Source organism: Alnus glutinosa, chromosome 1 (assembly GCF_958979055.1).
Source record: "Alnus glutinosa chromosome 1, dhAlnGlut1.1, whole genome shotgun sequence".
NCBI lineage: Eukaryota > Viridiplantae > Streptophyta > Magnoliopsida > Fagales > Betulaceae > Alnus > Alnus glutinosa.
Window position 1 is genome coordinate 32,585,135 of NC_084886.1, and position 20,329 is coordinate 32,605,463.

Consider the following 20,329-nt stretch of genomic DNA (forward strand, 5'->3'; position numbering starts at 1 on the left):
TGGTAAAACAATGGACTATAAGGTTGCAGAGAAGAAAGATGAACAAGCTAGTCTGCCAAAAGATCCTGCTCCGGTTAAAGACAATGGGCAATTCAAGATGAGCTAGCTTCAGCCACTTTACCTCTTGAGCAGCCATATGAATTGAAGGCTCCATTCCCTAAACATCTCAAGGAATCAAATCAATTTGGGAATCAAGGAGAGAAGGTCCAAGACATACTAGAGATCTTCAAGCAAGTAAAGATCAATATCCCTCTCCTTGATGCCATCAAACAAATTCCGACATATGCCAAGTTCTTCAAGGATTTGTGTACACAAAATCGAAGAACGAGGGCCAACACTCTATAGAAAGTTCTCCTCATAGAGCATGTCAGTTCTCTTATCCAACACAGTATCCCTCCAAAGTTCAAAGACCTAGTGCTCCCACCATCTTTTGCATCATTGGAGACCATAAGGTTGAGAAAGCCCTCCTCGACTTGGGGGCTGGAGTGAATTTGTTGCCCTATTCAGTTTATTTATAGCTCGGGTTGGGGGAATTGAAGTCCATTACTGTTATCTTGCAAATGGCTAATAGATCTGTCAAGAAACCGTGGGGAATCATCAAAAATGTCATCATTCGAGTGGACAAGTTCTACTTCCCAGTGGATTTTATTGTTCTTGGTACAGAACCTTTCCCCAATCCGAACAAGATGATCCCAGTTATCCTCGGTCATCCAATCTTAGCAATAGCTAATGCAAACATAAACTATAGAAGTGGGATTATGAAGATCACTTTTGGGAATATGAAGGTAAAGCAGAACATCTTCAATGCCTTCTAGCATCTACCAAATAAAAGTGAGTGTTTCTTCCTAGACATCATAGAGGAATCTATTGAAGACTCATTGCGTTGCATTCTGACTAAGAACCCCTTAGAGGCCTATGTGACTCATTTTGGGATGGAAGACTTTCATAAAGGGCAGTACATTGGCATCCCTCCTATTGCTTCCCTCTCACACCCTTCTAGCATGGTTGATTATCTCTCTCAGATTCTTTCTATGTCATCTCACCCCATTCAAGTTCATGATTCCTTTCCGGATGAGCAACTATGTGAGATTACTAAAAAGGAACCGCCTTGGTACGCAGACATTGTTAATTACCTAGCCATCAGTAAAACTCTCTCTAAATGCTCCAAGAAAGTAAAAGACTAATTCTTCAAGAAGGAAAAATGGTTCTTTAACTCTAAATTCAGATCAAGATGGGATGGCCCCTTCAGAATCACATTGGTTTTCCCCCATAGAGTAGTAGAACTTCGGGACCCGAGGAATGATGCCCATCTCAAGGTTAAGGGTCAAAGATTGAAGTCCTAGCAAAGGCATTGGGCATACGGAGGAGGTGGAATCTGTCAACTTGGCGGATCCTATCTATCTTGAGTAATAGAAGTACTTCACTGTCGAGCTACTGACGTTAACCAGTAGCATAGTACTTTGGAGATACTACATGTCTCCATTCCTATCCTATTAATTTTCTTGTTTTTTATTTTATTTTATTTTTGTTTTCTTACTAACCCACGTCTGGCTGAAGACGTTAAACTTAGCGCTCGTGGGAGGCAACCCATTTCATTACATTTTTTCTGTTATTTTATTCTCTGCAGGTTAGTTTTTCTTTCTACGCTCAAGCTCAAATTTAGTAAGGCTCGAGCATAACAGAGAGCTTGAGCGTAGTTCAGCTATACTCAAGCACCATAGACCAAAGCAGAGGACTAACTACAATACATCTCACTGGGCTAGAGCACAATTCATTCTGAGCTCGAGCGCACTTTTAGAAAGAGCTCGAGCGCAGTCACACAGAGCAAGGCACGTGACTCTTTTTATAAGATAAATTAGCCGCGTTTGTTCATTTCACTCACAACCGCTCGAGCTCTTTATCCCTCCTAGCATCAGGTCTCTCCATCTGGTCATTCCTGAAACTGATTCTCTCTTTCTCACTTTGATTTTTGGTTTTACAGGCTAAGAGGGATTCGAAATATTCCCTCCCTTTGTGAAGATCAACTCCAGCTTCTACCACATATAGGGTTTGTCGTACTACAGTGCCCTGTGCCCAGCAAGTGCTCGACAGATTGCCCCAACCAAATTTCAGCATGCACACTACTCGGGCCTCTATATCTCGCTACTCCAATGCCCGCAGCACCTTTACTAGTGGTGAATGGCGACATCGGACACTCAATCTTAAGACCCACTTCATGATCAAGGAAGAATTCAAGCACCTTAAAGCTACAAGGTGGGCTGCCCGGGAATTCAAGCGGTGGGGCTTGGCTTCATTTTTCCACCAGGCCATCGACACAGCTTACCAACACCATGTCAAATTGTTCTACCAAAATCTGTCATATGATTGAGAATGGTTAGGCATTCTCCCCACTTCCCTTGATGGGGTTGATCTCGAGGTTACTCCAAGCGACATCGCCCTTGCTCTCAAGTGACCTCATGAGTGTCCACCCGACATGGTCAAGAGGGATGGCACTCCCCGATATGGCAACCCCCTACTGGCCTCACAGTGCAAGCCATGGTTGATGATATGTGTGGTGGCCGCTAAACAAATGAGCATCGAAGCTGCACAAACAAATCCATGCTACCACCACGCCTCAGGTTTGTGGATACAGTCTTAAAAAAAAAAAAAAAAAAAAAAAAAAAAAAAAAAAAAAAAAAAAAAAAAAAAAAAAAAATGTGTCCTTTAGGGTACAAAACTAAGAGACGCAGCTCCTTCTTAGCGACGTTGTATGCCGTCCATAGCGGTTATTGGTTCTCCACCCCAGTCCTTATCTGGGATCAAATGCACAAGTGTAGGGAAGGGCTAGTCGCCAAGAGAACAAAGGCTGCAGAGATTTGGTCCCTACCATTCCTCTTCCTTATTACTCAACTCCTGCATGCAAAGTGGGTGGCTTTCATGGATGAAGACTTCACTATCACAGACTTTTTGAAGTTCAACCTACAACAATGGAACCAGAGCACTTCCCACATGCACCTACAAGCCTCCGCCACAGCTGAGGTGGAAAACGTTGAGGAGATGGATTCTCCCGAGGCCATGGAGGAGAATCAACTTAGGGAAGATGCAACTCCTTCTGGGGAGGATGAAGCTCAATATGAGGATGATGATGCAGTCCCATTTCACGAGCCTATCACACAAGCAAAGTATATACATCTTTGTGATGAGGTAGCTCAATTACCATTCGAGATTGGTGATCATCAGCGGGAATACCGGGAGGAGTAATCGAGGAATCATCAGGCTCACATACAGATTTAGTAGCTGCTGCAGTCTCTTCTGGAGAGATTTCCAAGCCCCTTTGCACCATTGCCTCCATCCCCGTGATCCAGTGTTGCCTTTTTGTGTCCCTTCCTCCAGTTATGATTTTCTGTCCACACATTAAGGACAATGTGAAATTCAAGTTTGAGGGTATGGAAAACCACTGCTATCTTTTTGTTTTAATTTTTTTCTTCTTTAATGCTTTATGCTTTATTTTTCTATCTAAAAAAAAATTGTTATTTCTAAGAATGCGGTTGAACTTTAATTGTGATTTGCATTTCATTGTTGAGCTTAAAACTTTGAACACATGATCATTTCATTAGCGAATCTAAGTGTTAGCACTTACCTTTGGCACATGAGATTTCACATGTTTCACTTTAAATCTGCTACAAGCACATTATTAGCACACAGTTGTGAGGTATGACATGCAAATATGATTGTGTCTGTTTTTAATGTCTTGGAATGAGTTGGGTTACTTGTTGGATAAATGACCTTGGCATGAGAAAAAAAAAATGTTTGAATTTTTCACTAAGTAATTGGACCTCTTGCCTCATTAAGCATTAAGTGTTCACGTCAAAAGGTGAGATATTTGGATTAATTGATAATATGGCTAAGTTTATCTTTGTAGCCTTTTTTACTCGATTTAGTAAGCCCGTAGGAGTGTTTTACACTTAGTGCCCTAAAGCCATATGGTTTGGGAGTCATTGGCTTAACAATTGATTCATGGGTCAATTAGAAAGCTTAAAGGAGCTAAACATTGCACAACCTATTAAAAAGAAGAAATAATGGGGATCCTAATGAATTTTAGATATTGAATCATGCACATTGAAATTCATTTGAAGCCTAGAAACAGGTTCATCTTTGGTGAGAAATCAAGGTAAGTCCATGTTGGGGATCATGCACGTACAGAGTAAGTGCAGTGAAAAGCGATCTCAAGAAAATTTTTGCTTCAAGATAAACAGGACTAGATAAATCAAATACACAAGTTCGGGGTACTTATAATCGAATTCGGCCTCTCCTAGGCATGTAGGGCTATTTAACTTTGGCTAAGATTGTCCTTGCAAGTTGAATGATCAAGAACAAGTTCTTGATTAAATCTCTAGATCTTCTCTCTGATGACTGATTATGACCTTGAGTGTGAACTCACAAACTAAAAATTAAAGGACTTCTAATTTTAACAAGTGTGTGCAACAGTGTGCAACAAAATATCACTATGCGGAAAATAAAGAGATAAATATTTTGTTGACGAAGTGGAAACTCAATTAAGAGAAAAACCACTCCGGGGAAGCCAAACCCAGGATATCCACTATTCGGAAGACAAAGCTAGTTACAAAGCAGTAGCACTCACATACCCTTATGCAGTGGTCGTACCTTGAACTCTGACGTGTAACCCAACACGAACGCCTCCCAACCAAGTCACCTACTTGAAGGAGTATTCAATGGAATCCTTTACCTTAGGGCCAACCCTAAAGATAGACTTCAGTTCAGCACAGCAACAGCACTTGGCAACGGCTTGAGAGAGACTAACTCAGCACAATTACTCTAAAATATAATTCTCTAAGCACTACGGAATTCAATACCAAATTCTTACAATTCTCAAGCCTAGGGGCCTCTATTTATCGGCTACAAGTTCAAATAAGCGTCTGACTTGAAATACATAAGCGATGTCCAGACGGTAGACATAAGGCGTCCGAACGGACAACTGTGCGATTGACTTTCCAAATTTCACAGAAATTCTTTCTTGAATAGAGCCGCATCCGAACAGTGTTGCCCTAACATCCGGACAGTCGTACCTTTAGCTACACTATAGTCCGGACAGTTGATCTAATGTACGCAATTTTTCATATATGAAGCTTGAGCATCCGGACCAAGAATATTGTCATCCGGACGGTTGAACTTTGAATGCACGACTTGCCATATGAATGAGCGTGTCTAGACAGGAATACACATCGTCCGGACGGTTACAGCTGTCTTCCCATATCTATGTTTTGGAAAGAAATCCCATAGCTGATCGAACACTGAACAACGTCCAGACGTGCTGTTGAGACGTTCGGACAGACGCAAGCTGGAACAGTTCAAAGCTTCTTGACACAAAGGAAGGCCCGGATGGAAAGTTCTCCTTGTCCAGACGAATGATGCTTGGACCTGTGAGAGTCTGGACGGAATATCACGTCCTCTGGACGGATGAACTAGAACCCTAAAATCTTCATGAACTCTAAATAGAGGTCGAACGATTTGCCATTACATCCGGACGGATGCAACCTTGAATAGTTCAAAGTTTCTAGATGTTGATGGGCATCCGAACGGTTTTGCCACCTCGTCTGGACGTAAGTTCCTGACTGATGAGCGTCCAGACTCTTAGACTGGGTCGTCCAGACGGAAACATGGGATCCGACTTCTCTGAGTTGAAATCTGCACAGAATCTTCCTTAAATACTGAAATAGCCTTCTTGAAGCTTGTGACACTTGCAGCTTGTCATAATAAGGCTCTTTCCGCATCAGATATATAAACTCTGAATATCTAAAGACTCTGAAATATACGGCATCCCTATGAAAGCAGGAACATTACATAGATGTGATTTTGTCCATCAGAATGCAACCAACACAAAAACTAACAAACTCCCCCTTTGGCCATTCTGGGACAAAAATCACTTGACTGGGTTAAAAATACATTCCATGTCCAACACTAACATATACTCCCCCTTTTTGTCTCAAAGGGACAAAGGGTAAACAAAGTATAGAAAGACCACAGTAATAAAATACTCCTCTTTGATGTCTCAACAGGACAAGGGTAAACAGAGTATATAAAATCTACAAAAAAAAAAAAAAAAAAAAGAAGGTTCTAAAATCCTAAACAATAGGAAAATAGGGAAGAGTCTGCAAGTGGCCCAAAAGAGAGTAACAAAAATCCTCCAAGTACTAAATCTTGTTGATCCACTGAAATCAAGTAACAGAGAGAAATCCGTATAAAAAGCTAGATTTGTACTACTTCGGCTTCTAGCTTCGGAAGCCGGGAACCATGGACAAAAAAAAAACTTCAGTCGCTTGATTTTGCAAAGCCTGAAACTGGTTATCCGCAGATTGACATCCTCTAAGTAACTGGTCTGTAAGATAAAAGAGCAGTTTCACCACTGAACCTCTAACTGATACAAATCTGAGGGAGATGCTATGGAAGGCTCTGCATGAGTGGGGGGAAAAAGCTCATCTTAATCCTAAGACCTTTGGACTTTGAACTTCCGACTTCAACAACAATCAGTTTTCCAAAGGATCCATCTGTCAAATATTGTGCTGGAAGCTGCTGGACGACATCTTCCTGAAAAGATTTAAACATAAATATTTTTAAAAATAACACCACAAAGAAATATTAGATTTTGTTAGTCTAAAAAAGAAAGTGGTATTATGACAGCTGTCAATTGGATGCCCAAGTATTACAAAAGCAAAGATTGCAATCCAAATGACCCAGATATATCAATATCAACCCAACAAACATACAAAATAGGATTCTCATGCACAGTATCTCAAGAAAATATTCCAATCACCAAACATCCCAATATTCTAAAAAGCAAAAAAACTTAAAAGAACAAAGGAAGATACAGCAAATTCCATGGAAATAGAAAAGATGTGCAAAAAATGCCAAAATCTCTGGAAAAAATCCACAAGAAAAACACACAACATGACATGATAAATCACTAAAAATGCATAAATGTGTGTATGGCAGAGAAAGAGATGCAAGTCTTAAACCTATAGAGATCCCGTCTGGACGTGTCGCTTAATCGTCCAGACGGCTACTACTAGGTCAGCATACGGTAAGACTGCTCTCGTCCGGACATGAGAATAGGTCCGTCCGGACGCTTCACACTGAAAATCTGAAACTAGAGAAAAATTTATAGAAAACTATTTTTCCCTAAAGTTAGCTTCAGAACACGCATATATTATCAACTGATAAAGCAGTCAAATAGCATTGCAAAAATATGCAAAGATATAAATGAGAGTTAAGTATTCAATAAGCACAAATTTCCCTACAGATAGAAATTTTAAATAGATTACTCAACTCATGCAATGCGTGTGTGTGTGTGTGTGTGTGTGTGTGTGTGTGTGTGAAAGCTTTCTCAATAAGGTATGAAGTTCATTGATATGACTTGAAGCAACTGGATTTTCTAAACAAGAGAGAAAATCAATGATAGATCAGTCAAAAGTCAAACCTTATCTTACTGGGGCTTAGCCACCCTCATCTAATACACCCCCCTAAGATGTAACACCTAATTTTTTACTTGTACCATGAAGGACAAGGTAAAAATTTTACTTGCACTGTTGTGAGTTTTAATGAGTACTCGCAAATGCACGAATCGTTTGCAATATAGTGTATACAAGTGCGAGGTCGAATCCACAGGGAAATGGTCAAATAGTGGTGTCTTGTTTAATCAACCTCATTTTAACCTAGTTCCAAAGGTTTGAGGATTGATTCAAGAACAAAAGACTAAATAAAAGAGATGAAATGAAATATGCAAATAAAAAGGAACTAAGGCTAAGGAATCTACCAAACCAAATCCAACAACTCACACTCTTGGTTTCCACTTGAACACCCAAAGAACATTAAGCTTTGGATGTCATTCAAATTTCTTAACCACAAACTCTAGAACCATTAAATGAATCCAACTCAAAGATAAATCACAAAGAGTACCCATTTGAAATCAAATCATCCAATGTATCCATTCAGTGAACAAATCACAATGGATATCATCATTCAAACCGATAAAACAATGTATCCATCGGTTGAAACACATTAAATGTCCTATATCTACCACCAACCACATTCATTGCAAAAGATAAAGCATTAAATGAATGGAATTTGAACAACAAATATGATATATTATTAAATGTGCAAGTAGTATAACAAGAGTGTGAGTGTCATCAATGGAAAGGTTTCATCCTCAACCTTAGTTGAGGTTACTAGCCTTCCATGACTAAGAACACCACAAGAAAATGAAGAACAAACATGAAAATAGAAGAAAATCTTTACAAAGACAAATGTCTAAAGAAAAGAGCTACTGAAATCAACTACAAAATGCACGAAATTAATCCTAGCTACTGCTCTCTGAACTCTCTCTACAAGGAGGCATGGCTATGGCTTTTATAGAAGGAAATTAGGGCTAGAAACCCATGTAAAATGACTCCTCTAACTCCCTCTAGGGTTCCTCTCTTGCTAGAGACAACCAAGGTCACGAAACCAGCGTGTTCTGCTGTGAAAATTAGAGGGAGAACTGCTTTTTGTCATGGAGAAGCTCCTGATTGGGTGTTCTGGCGCGCTTCTACAAAAGTAAGTTCTGGGAAATTTCGATCGATCGACTTCGGGCAAAATTCGATCGATTGATCGAGTTCTTCAGAACTTCCGAATTTTCCAAGCAATTCCACATGAATTTTGCCATTCCTCACTTATTGACCTACAAAACATAAAAACACAAAAACTAACCAAAGCATCAGAAAATAATAAGGCTAAAGGTCTAACTAATGTAAATCAAGGGGTCCAAATACACAATATTTGGCACTCATCATGCACCATGAAGGACAAGATATAAAGCTAATTCAGTATAGAAGCAGTGAATATAAGCATATAACACATAATTCAGAAGAATAACTGCTTGGTTCTTGTTGGTCCTGCAACCTAGAAAGAATGCTAGAATTTTTAGGCTCTAAGTTCAACTAGTATATTCATCAATTTGACCATCTTATCAAAAACATCTCTCTCATTAGAATTTCCAGAAGTAAGAAGTCAAAGAGGAAAAGGGTGTACCTTAGGGGAGTTTTGAATAGTGCACAATATTTCATCGCATGAGAAAAGCGACTATCTATCATTAAGATGCAACAGGAAAACTTAGCAGATATCAGACATAAACTCTCAATCATATATAAGCATATTCAATTAATGCACAATGAACTGAGATATCAGGCAAAAACACATACAATATATGAAAAGCTATATATATAAAAAAAAAAAAAAAAAAAAAAAAAAAAAAAAAATTATGCATCTTCTCCCCCTATTTTTTTTTTTTCTTATGTTGAAAACAATAAAATAGAAAACCAACAAGGACATGCTTATGGAAAAGGAAATAACATCTAGTCCCAGCATGTAAGGTAAAATCAAACCTATCCTCAAGGAGAGAGGTTTAGAAATACCAAGATAGAAAAGCAACTGCCTGACTTGCTTTTAACTGTCATCCCCAAAAAAATATCTGCAGAAGTTTCTCAAGATAATAAGAGAAAATATGGGAGATAAAGTAAAAGGTTCCTCAAACAGAATGCAAGGCATGTATAAGATATGACATGATAAACTATGCAATGCAAACATACCTAACATGCACTAGGATTTAGGAACCAAAATCCTAGGCATGGTGAGACTGCACCTTTACTAGGTGAGTCCACTCCCCCTCAAGGGGTGAATGGTCTCATCATTCCTGACCCATACCTGCTTGACCCGTGGCGGTGGTTTGCGGGTCTTGTCCATGTTGTCCATTCATCTTAGCATACCTTACATTAGGCTCAGCAACCCTTCATAGCCATGGTTGCTAATGGGCTTTTCCGGCTTTCTCTTGTAGCACCTTGATTCGTTCTTCTTTGATTTGCCCCTTAGATTGGCAGGAACAAACTACTGCTGATGCCGTGGAGCCTGATGTGCTGTCGGAGGTAGAGTGCCTGGCAGCTCCCTTTGAACCTTCGACTTCTGAGCCTGGAGATGTGGACATTTGGGTCGGATGTGACCGGTGATGCTGCACTAATGCTATGGGCAGGCTTGTTTTTTTGGAATGCTACTTGACTTTCTTTGCACAAATATAGTTAGCATTCTTACAAACAATATTGTCCTTACCTTTTATATGTCTCCTATGCGGAGGGACATATTTTGATGAGGAAGAATCTTCAACTTCACTTTTCCTCAAAGCATCTTATTTAATCTAAGGCCTGTGGGATCTCAACAAATAACAATTTGGCCTAATATGACCAATCTTCCCACAATTATGACACTTAACTTACCTTGTATTCCTGATTCCTTGGATTTAGGCATCACATGATTAGTTAAGTAAGAATTTTCAGAAATATCCAAACAAGCAATGTCTACTATCACAGGCTTAATAATAATATAATCAAATTTAGAATCAGAAGCATGTGAAGTATAAGCACTCAAATCATCAACTATTAAATCATGCTTGTTGGAAATAATCTGAATGAATACAAAACATGCTCTTTAAATTATCACTAGAGAATTTTTTTTAAAGATCTTCAGATTCTTTTAATTTATTCTCAAGTGTATCAATAATGTCAAATAGCATGGTATTCTCAGATTTCAAAGTCAATCAAAACATGTGATTCAGATAACTGAACAATCAAAGACTTTTTTTCTTGTTTCACCTTTTTGAGCTCTTTAGGAGAAACAATTTTATTCAATTTAGCAAAAACCTTAGAGAGCTCAATATTATAATTTTCTTCAGATAACTGAGAGAAATCCATAATAAAAGGTGTAATCAAAAAATAGAAGTCACAAAGAGATAAGAATTACACTCAGGAATTAAATCCTTTAAACGGAGTGTACCCCCTCAAATACCAATTGAAAATTAAAGGACTTCTAATTTTAACAAGTGTGTGCAAAAGTGTGCAACAAAATATCACAATGCGGAAAATAAAGAGACAGATATTTTGTTGACGAAGTGGAAACTCAATTAAGAGAAAAACCACTCCTGGAAAGCCAAACCGAGGATATCCACTATTCAGAAGACAAAGCTAGTTACAAAGCAGTAGCACTCACATACCCTTATGCAGTGGTCGTACCTTGAACTCTGACTTGTAACCCAACACGAACACCTCCCAACCAAGTCACCTACTTGAATGGGTCTTCAATGGAATCCTTTACCTTAGGGCCAACCCCTAAGATAGACTTCAGTTCAGCACAGCAACAGCACTTGGCAATGGCTTGAGAGAGACTAACTCAACACAATAACTCTAAAATATAACTCTCTAAGCACTACGGAATTCAATACCGAATTCTTTCAATTCTCAAGCCTAGGGGCCTCTATTTATAGGCTACAGGTTCAAATGAGCATCTGACTTGAAATACCTAGGCGCCGTCCAGACGGTAGACATAAGGCATCCGGATGGACAACTGTGCGATCGGCTTTCCAAATTTCACAGAAATTCTTTCCTGAATAGAGCCACATCCGAAAGGTGTTGCCCTAGCGTCCGGACAGTCGCACTTTAGTTGCATGCAATTTCCATATCAAGGCTTGGCGCCTCCGGACCATAACACCTGTCGTCCGAATGGTTGATTTGATGCACGTAATTCCCATATATGAAGCTTGAGCTTCCGGACCATGAATACTGTCGTCCGGATGGTTGAACTTTGAATGCACGACTTGCCATATGAATGAGCACGTCCAGACGGGAGTACACATCTTCCGAAAGGTTACAGCTATCTTCCCATATCTGTGTTTTGGAAAGAAATCTCATAGCTGATGGAACACTGAATGTCGTTGGGACATGCTGTTGAGATGTCCGGATGGATGTAAGCTAGAATAGTTCGAAGCTTCTTGACACAGAGGAAGGTCCAGACAAAAAGTTCTCGTCGTCCGGACAGATGATGCTTGGACCTGTGAGAGTCCGGACGGAATATCACATCGTCCAAACGGATGCACTGGAACACTAAAATCTTCACGAACTCTAAATAGCGGCCGGACGATTTTCTATTATGTCCGAACAAAAACGTGGGATCCGACTTCTATGAGTTGGAATCTACATAGAATCTTCCTTGAATACTAAAATAGCCTTCTTGAAGCTTGTGACACTTGCAGCTATCATAATAAGGCTCTTTCTACATCAGAGAAATAAACTCTGAATATCTACAGACTCTGAAATATACGGCATCCCTATGAAAGCAACAACATTACATAGAAGTGATTTTGTCCAACAAAATGTAGCCAACACAAAAACTAACACAAAGTATTGATACAATGAATTTGTGAATTATACTTCACTATGGTCCTCTATTTATAAACTTGATTTAAAATCATGATATGGTTAAGAGATAAATTGGAGTTGTAGCAGAGATAGGACTAAAGTAATAGTAGAACTAGAACTCCAAGTCCTACTCTAAAGGGCACACAGCCAAGGGGAGTGAAACTATAATGCCCCGTATAAAAATTAATTTTTATTTTAAAAAGGTTAATCCAATCACACAACCATAAAACATTTTTGTTACAAAATAAATAGAATGCTTTTAATCCATTTACTCTACTCTATGAACGTTCTTTATTTTTCCTGGAAGGTTCATTGTACCTTTGACGAACGTTTGTCATCCTTTCATGAACGATTGAAAGAAACCCTAGCTGAAGTGGCCAGCCAATCCTTATCCTTTCATGAACAATCGTTGAGGATACGTACAGTGTGTCTGAAATTACATCCCATGCCTTCAACGTGTGTGCCAGATCGTACGCCAAACGATTGTCTAACCATAAATTTTTTATAAACGTTCGTTACTTACTTAAGGAATATTTGCCAAATGACCAAATCAGTTGATCCTTATTCTCTACATTCATTGCCTATAAATACCCCTTACCCTATGCCTCTCAGCATCATTTCAACTGCAATACACCTATTTTATCATACTTCTTGGTTAGAGGAAATTTCTAGAGTGAGAAGAAAAGTTTTGTTGATAATCTACCTTCAATGAGGTAACCCTTGTTGCCTAGCCTTTTTGTTCACGATTACTAATGTTCTATCCTTGTTAGTTTATTATTCGTTTTACACTTTGCTTTACATGCAAGATTTATAGATTAATTTCCCTTTTCAAAAGAAAATGACATTTTTCAAAATATAAGCTTTCAACCACTCTTGATTTCATAAATGGTCACTGTGACATTCTTTATTGTGCCCTCCTTATGTTATTAGGGGCTTTGTTTAAGAGTTAGCACGTTAGGTTTAGATTATCTTTAGACTTGCATGCATTCTGGTAATGTTGAATGTTCCCCAAGCCTTGCACGAACGTTTGTCACTCATGAGACAAACGATCGTCCTTGATTTCCACACCTTCACGATAAGCGAGAAATGCTAAAAATAAGGTTTAGTCATAGATTAAGGAGTGTTATTAATCTTATGTTATGTTTCACAGTGCAAAAATCCAGGATGTCCCAGTTTATGGATGAGCAGATGAGGTAAGTATTTACTTACAAACCTGAGTTCATAATAAATGCAATATGTCAGCTGACTGAACATGATTTACTTTTCTTAAACGATATTTCATAAGCCTGTTGAATTTCTATAACTATTCTAAGATGAATATTACTATTTTTTTGATAAAAGAACCCTATTATTGCATTGCAAGACATGGTACACTAGTACGTGTGGTAGAACGGCCATGGGCTTACTATTATACGAGTTATTCCTTATGGTCAAAAGTTTACAATGTGTTATGATTGGCCTTAGATCCAATGGTTATTTTGTGACCGGCGCACCATGCTTGAATAGGGGTCACAATTATGGCTTTGCTAGTAGCGTGGGCCACCCGAGGTCGGACTCGGTCAGGCTGCTAGTATATGACGGCAAGCGTACATATCCGGAGCACCAGTGTTGTATTACAAGTCTCTCGGGACAATGCCAACCTTACTGGGAAGGGGTTAATATCCTGGGTATACCATATGAGATGAACTATGACATATATGTAAACCAAAAAGTATATTTTTGCATGATTTCCCCCTGCATTAAATTCTAGGTATTGTCACCGGAATTATGCCTCTGAAAATATTTCAAAACAAGACACGAATTTTAATGAGAGCATAGTGACGGAGGCAATACCCACCATTTTTGCAAAATGCTCACGCAATTAAAAGTTGGTGCTTAGGGTTTATTTCATAACCAGTACTGTAATGATTTATTTACTAAGTCACAAACTTACTCGTTGCTCTCCTCTGTCTCGAACCCCTCTGTATGTCAATATTATCAGGATGAGCTTGGTTAGAGTTGGGAAGTTCATAAGGATGAAGACACCAAGTGAATGATCCCTTAGTACCAGGTTTGTTTAGATTAAAATCAGTTTTTGAATAACTCTCGGTCTATATTTGATGCTAGCATTATTTAAGGTTTAATCATTTTTAGATTCTCAGATTTCATATTCTTCTGTTTTCCACTTTTCTTTCTCGTTGATTAGTTTATGGAGGGTGGTTCCACTAGACAATTACCAGTTAATTATTCTAGAGGTACTGCCAATAACTCTCCAAGTTAAGTAAAACCATTACCTAATTTTGGGGGTGTTACAGAAACACTCACATTGGCCTTGCACCACAGGGTCATGGGGAGAATATTTTCTCCCCATGTGTCTAAGGATAGGGTGAAAACCCTAGCCTAGCCTACTACTACTAACTCTTAAGCACGGGCTTGGGTTTTATCCCTAAGGCCTAGTGCCCCTTTAACTCCACTTAAACCTTTTGGAATTAATTCCAATAGCCCAAAGCTCTTTCATTGCTTAAGCCCTTAGGAAATAAATTCCAAAACCAATCATGTCTAAGTAATAAGCAACTTTGGAATCATATTCCTTTGGCCCATGTTTTATCAAATAAAAAATTCTAAATAAAAAAATGCATAATTGAGCCCTAAATCAAATGGTCCATTTACATTAACTCAAAGAGTGACCTATAGGGAAAAATATAATTAGCTTCAGTAGGTTTGTGACAATATCACATGACACTATAAATCACAATTGATTCCACTCAACAACTATGACTGCACTCTAAATGTATTTTCAAATTAATGAATCAATCCATGTGGCATACTTATTCATTACATATTACCCCTCCATAGAATTGTTCCGTAGTTGAACCAAAGTCAATACACTGTAACTTTGTTCACTACCTCTTTCCTGGATAACCTGTTTTAATTACATGATATATCCTTTTTTCACCCTGTGAGATTTCACTTCACCTTACACAAAACAAAGTTTTAATAAATACCACTGAAACACTCTGGCCCAAACTTTGGGATAATCATTCCCATTAAATCTACATTAAGGGGAATATTCCTTATCGCTTTGAGAATTGAGATATGTTTTGTGACTTTTGAGAAAAGTTAAGGATTTCATTATATGTTTTGTGAATTATGAAGGTGAAATGTTGTATGCATGACATAGTTTTATATGATGATGTTTTATGTTATGTGTTATGAGGGATTTCATGCTAGATGTATTGGTACGCACATGTTCCTGAATGGGATAGGGCTTATGGGCATATGTATACGGTTACAACTGGTTGCATATGATGCTTTTATGAGTTACCATGCTTAGATGTGCCCATATGCTTGTATTCCCTGAAAGTCATGGAGTGCTTATGTACAAGTATAGTTGAGTCACATGGTATATGTATATATATATCCACAACTACGTGGTATGATTTTACTTGTTTTTAAAAACGCCGAGGTTTACCTTATCAGCTATGAAACGTTTTCAAAAGGAAAGTATTTTACTAAGGACAACTTTTTATTGTAAATGTATGGTAAAAGGAAAGAAAAGCCGGCTCATTGTGAAAACTTAGTGAGTTTTATACTATGGAGATTGTGGACTCATAATTCCACCTATGCGGACGTGGCAAATACTAGGATCGTATAGATGTAGATGTTGTGGCTACAGGTACCGCATATGTAGATAAAGACCCTATAGCTTTATATTTGGGATACTACAACTGAGGCTTTTCGCATCGATTACATGGTCAAACTTGTGGATAGTCCTCGTTTGCGTAATTTTTGTATATGACACTGTCTTATGTGACACATTTTATATAGCCATTCTTGTGTTATGTAAACAATACTTGATAAGCTCTAAATATTTAGTTTGTATAACAGCTCTGGATGTTGTAATTATTTCTTTTGGATGATGTTTAGAGTTTGTGTTGCTATATGTTTAATCTCTAATATGTTATGCACATGTTACAAGATGTGTTTCATATGTATTTTTCTTATGACTAATTGTCATGCTACTGTGATGATTCATTTTGTTATAAAAAAGGGGGGGTCATCACACCGTACACAGTCAAGCTCCCTGCTTGCCTCCCTATCTCCCTGATAGGTACCAGCTTCCTGTTGGCCAATCTTCTATTTAGCACCCCATAGTTTAATTCCCAATTTAAGAGATTATATGTATATTTATGGAAATAAATATTAATTAGTGGATCTTAGTTCATAAGCCCGATTGTATTAGTAAGGAGATTATATTCGGTTCTAATAATATTCTGGGGTGATTAAATGATAAGATTAAGTGCAGGGTTAATAAATTTGATGTAATAAAGGGTAATAAACATAGAATTATCCCTCAACATGTGTTTAGAGCAAGCACTATCAAGGTACCAATGATAGGAATCAAGAACTTTAAGCGAAGTATGAGCAACCAAGCCAATTTGATCAACCTTCCTAACCCAAACTTTCTTACGTTTGGGGTCGGAATCGTGAGGAGAACTGGAAGAACTAAGGAAGTTCTTCTACACAAAAGGAGAACTAGATAAGTTATCTACTCTAAAGTTTTTGTCCTTCATTTGTTCAATTAGGGTTCTGACTTGATTATCACACTGAGGTTCAATTCTCCTAGGGACATTCCATTTAGTCCTAGGTTAGTGAGTTCTAGGAGATGGCACTCTGGTCTAATATGACAGTTGATGCCACAATAGTGAAACATAGGAACAAACTTAAAGGAAGATTGATTCCTATGGGATATAACATATTTGGAATTCACACACATCCACAATGACATATTTTTCCTTATCCATACAAGCTTTGAAGGCCTTAACATCCTTAGGACAACAGTTTTCCATACTCTTGGAATCTCTTAAAAGCTGTTCAAGGTCCATGATTTTGTTCTTCAAAGACTCACTTTCAGAAATAAGGGCATTAATATGAATTTTAGAATTTTTTTTAATTCAGCCATTAGAAAATTATTTTCATGTTCAATAACTTTGAAATTTTCATAACCTCTATTAGCATTAAGCATGGAACTGAAAGCCTTCCAGAGACCATCTTGGCCATCTTGCATAATATTCAATTCCACGAGTTGTACGACTCTTGGGAACTACTACAAGACTCAGAAGAAAAATCATAATCCTTTAAACAACACAATTCATCAAAGAACGGAATGTGAACACGGGAGGTGAATCCATGACAAATGAGTTAGAAACCTCACTCAAGATGTGAGTCCTAAAAACAAGCGAACCCGCTTTGATACCAATTGAAACTAAGGATCGAGTTCCAATCCCAAATTAACTAACACAATTAGGAATGTAAACGAGCTGATCTTGACCGAGTACTTGGCTCTTTTTCTTTTTTTTTTGTCTAGCTCAAGCTCAAGCTCAAACTCGACACGAACCTCCATTTTGTGTTCGAGCTCAGCTCACCAGGGTGGGATTCTTGTGTGAGATCGAGCTTGAGTTCGAGCATTTTGGCCAAGCTCGAACTCGAGTACTCGGCTCAAGCTTGGCTCAAGTCGGATTATTTAATTTAATAGTCAAAATTAAAAAATAAAAAGTAAACAAATTTTATTAATGATAATTTTACCAAATTTAATACAAATATAATCAACAAAAGTTACATACCAATTTAAACAAATACAAATACAATCGAAAGACTAGAGCAAAAATGGGACCACGATTAAGCATCTTAAGTCGCTTGTAAGTTGTGACTAGTGTATAAACTTAATGCGATACCCGATGGAAAAAGCTTCTAGAGGCAAAAGATACACCTTCAGAAAAGAAGCAACATGAGAGAGAGAGAGAGAGAGAGAGAGAGAGAGAGAGAGAGAGAGAGAGAGAGAGAGAGAGAGAGAGAGTGTATGTGTAACGCCCCGCCTTTTACAAAAAGGCGTAAGTAATTATATCTAAATAATATGTGACATTACAACATCAGAGATGCGATATTATAGCAGAAAATACATGTATCTCTTTTTTTCTCTAAAGACCGGGACAATTCCCTTACAACACATCAGAACTTTAACTAAAATACCTCATAATAGATAGATATAGAAAGAGAGTTTCTTCATAGTAATTACACACAAAGCGATAACATATGCGCCACATGTGGTGCTGATAATATACAAATATTGTATTAATAAGAACACTAACCTTAGTGTAATATTACACATCCAAAAGAAAGCATAAAGATAGTTTTGCAAAAGACATAAAAGAAATGGACTAAACAAGGTAGTCTGATATTCAAAAGAGGCAACAATTAGCCTTATCTTCAAACATCAGGATCATTACAGGGATCCTGGTATTCCTGGTATTCTTCGTCCTCAATTCCTACATAGTCATCTACAAGATTGTAGATAAAACCACAATCCCATATACCCATAAGTGAGTCCACTGTTTTCAATAATGCTATGCTTACATATGTATTTATTTAAAGAAAATACACAATGTATAATATGGCTTTATAATGATTTGACTGAGTTTCCACGCTGGCGATCATTAAATGCTAGGAAGTCTATTAGTTTGTTATTCGTTGCAATCTATTGCTGGGTTGGATATCAAATCCGTAATTGTTTGATCCCTACAATCTATGAAGCAACTAAGATTTAATGATTTGCTGCTTCTCAGTGATTATTAAATCTTAGGAAGAACATTTGACGAAATTAAATGCAACCGCTTGTGCTTGTGTTGTTTCGCTTCATCGATCTCTCTAATTCTTAAGGCTGCTACTAGATTAAACCTATAGCGCTTGTCTTAGGTTGTTTAGTAGTTATGGTTAATTAGAGCGCTTGTCTTCTAATTAACTACGACTAAGGAGAGATAGGAAAACAGTTCCAACGGTAAATATTCAAAGCATGAATTGATATATATTTGCATCGATGATCAGTTGCCAGATTCCGATGGTGGAAGTTGACTTAGACCAATGTTTCTTTACTTGATTAATATTTTAATTTGAATTGTTTCTTAGCTATTTTTCTTTAAATTATTTTTATACTCAAAACCCCCCCCCCCCCCCCATCCTTGTTCATGTAGCATAAAACTCGGCTAATTACTCTCTGTGGGATCGACCCTTACTTGCACTACTACATATAATTTTAGACGTAAGGTTTTATTTTTGGGTGCAGGCGACAGCACACCAAATTTTGGCGCCGTTGCCGAGGACCAATTATAAAAGTTTAGCCACGCAGGGCCATGACTAAAACTTAGAAAAGAGGGGAGAAGATGGAAGAAGATAGAAGATGTGTGGTAGAAGGTGTGTGCTGTGTGTCATGGTTCCCCCCTTTTATACATGTTTCATCCCATATACTAGAAACCTAGGAAATCTCCTAAAGAAAGATATTGTAAATACTATCCTAAAATAACAATACACAAATCTACTAATTAAGGAAAATATTAAACATAAAATAAAGGCTAGGATAACTAGGAAGGTGATGATTTCAATGGGGACTTTTGTTGCCATATGCTTTATCGATTCTTTCCTTGTTTAAGTCCCCACAAATCAGCCAAGTATGGAGAGAAAATCAATTTTCCTTGTCAAGGAAAGAGATGCTCCTTTCATGTTGTCTTCTTCCACGTGGTCTCCACAAATCTCTTCTTTAATTCCATGGTCCTCCACGCATCTTTTCTCCCCTTTTCTTCCTTTTGCTTGGCTTGGCTTGGCTGGAATTGATTGGATGATTATGAAAAGGCTCAAAGTAAAGAAATTTCCATATCTGAAAACTTCCTAAAATAAATCGCATCAGATCCACATCAGAACGTCAACTTCAAGCCCGATTTCGACCTTGATTCATCCGGAATCTCTCCAAACGCAAAACATAAAAGTTGTATATCTTTTTCTTGGCGTTCCACAGCATCTTGAATCATCTCAATCGGAGCTTTTATGATAGAGTTATGCCTAGATTACAAACTGATGTCGAAACTGTTCAAAATCGCCCAATTAGCTTTGTTTTGCATTTAATGCCTCAATTTGCATCCTAAATCAAAATATTAGAATAATGAGTACATTTAGGCATTAAATAAGTATAAGAGATTAAATATTAAGGGGAAAAATACGACATTTTACATTCTCATCACTTTATGTCT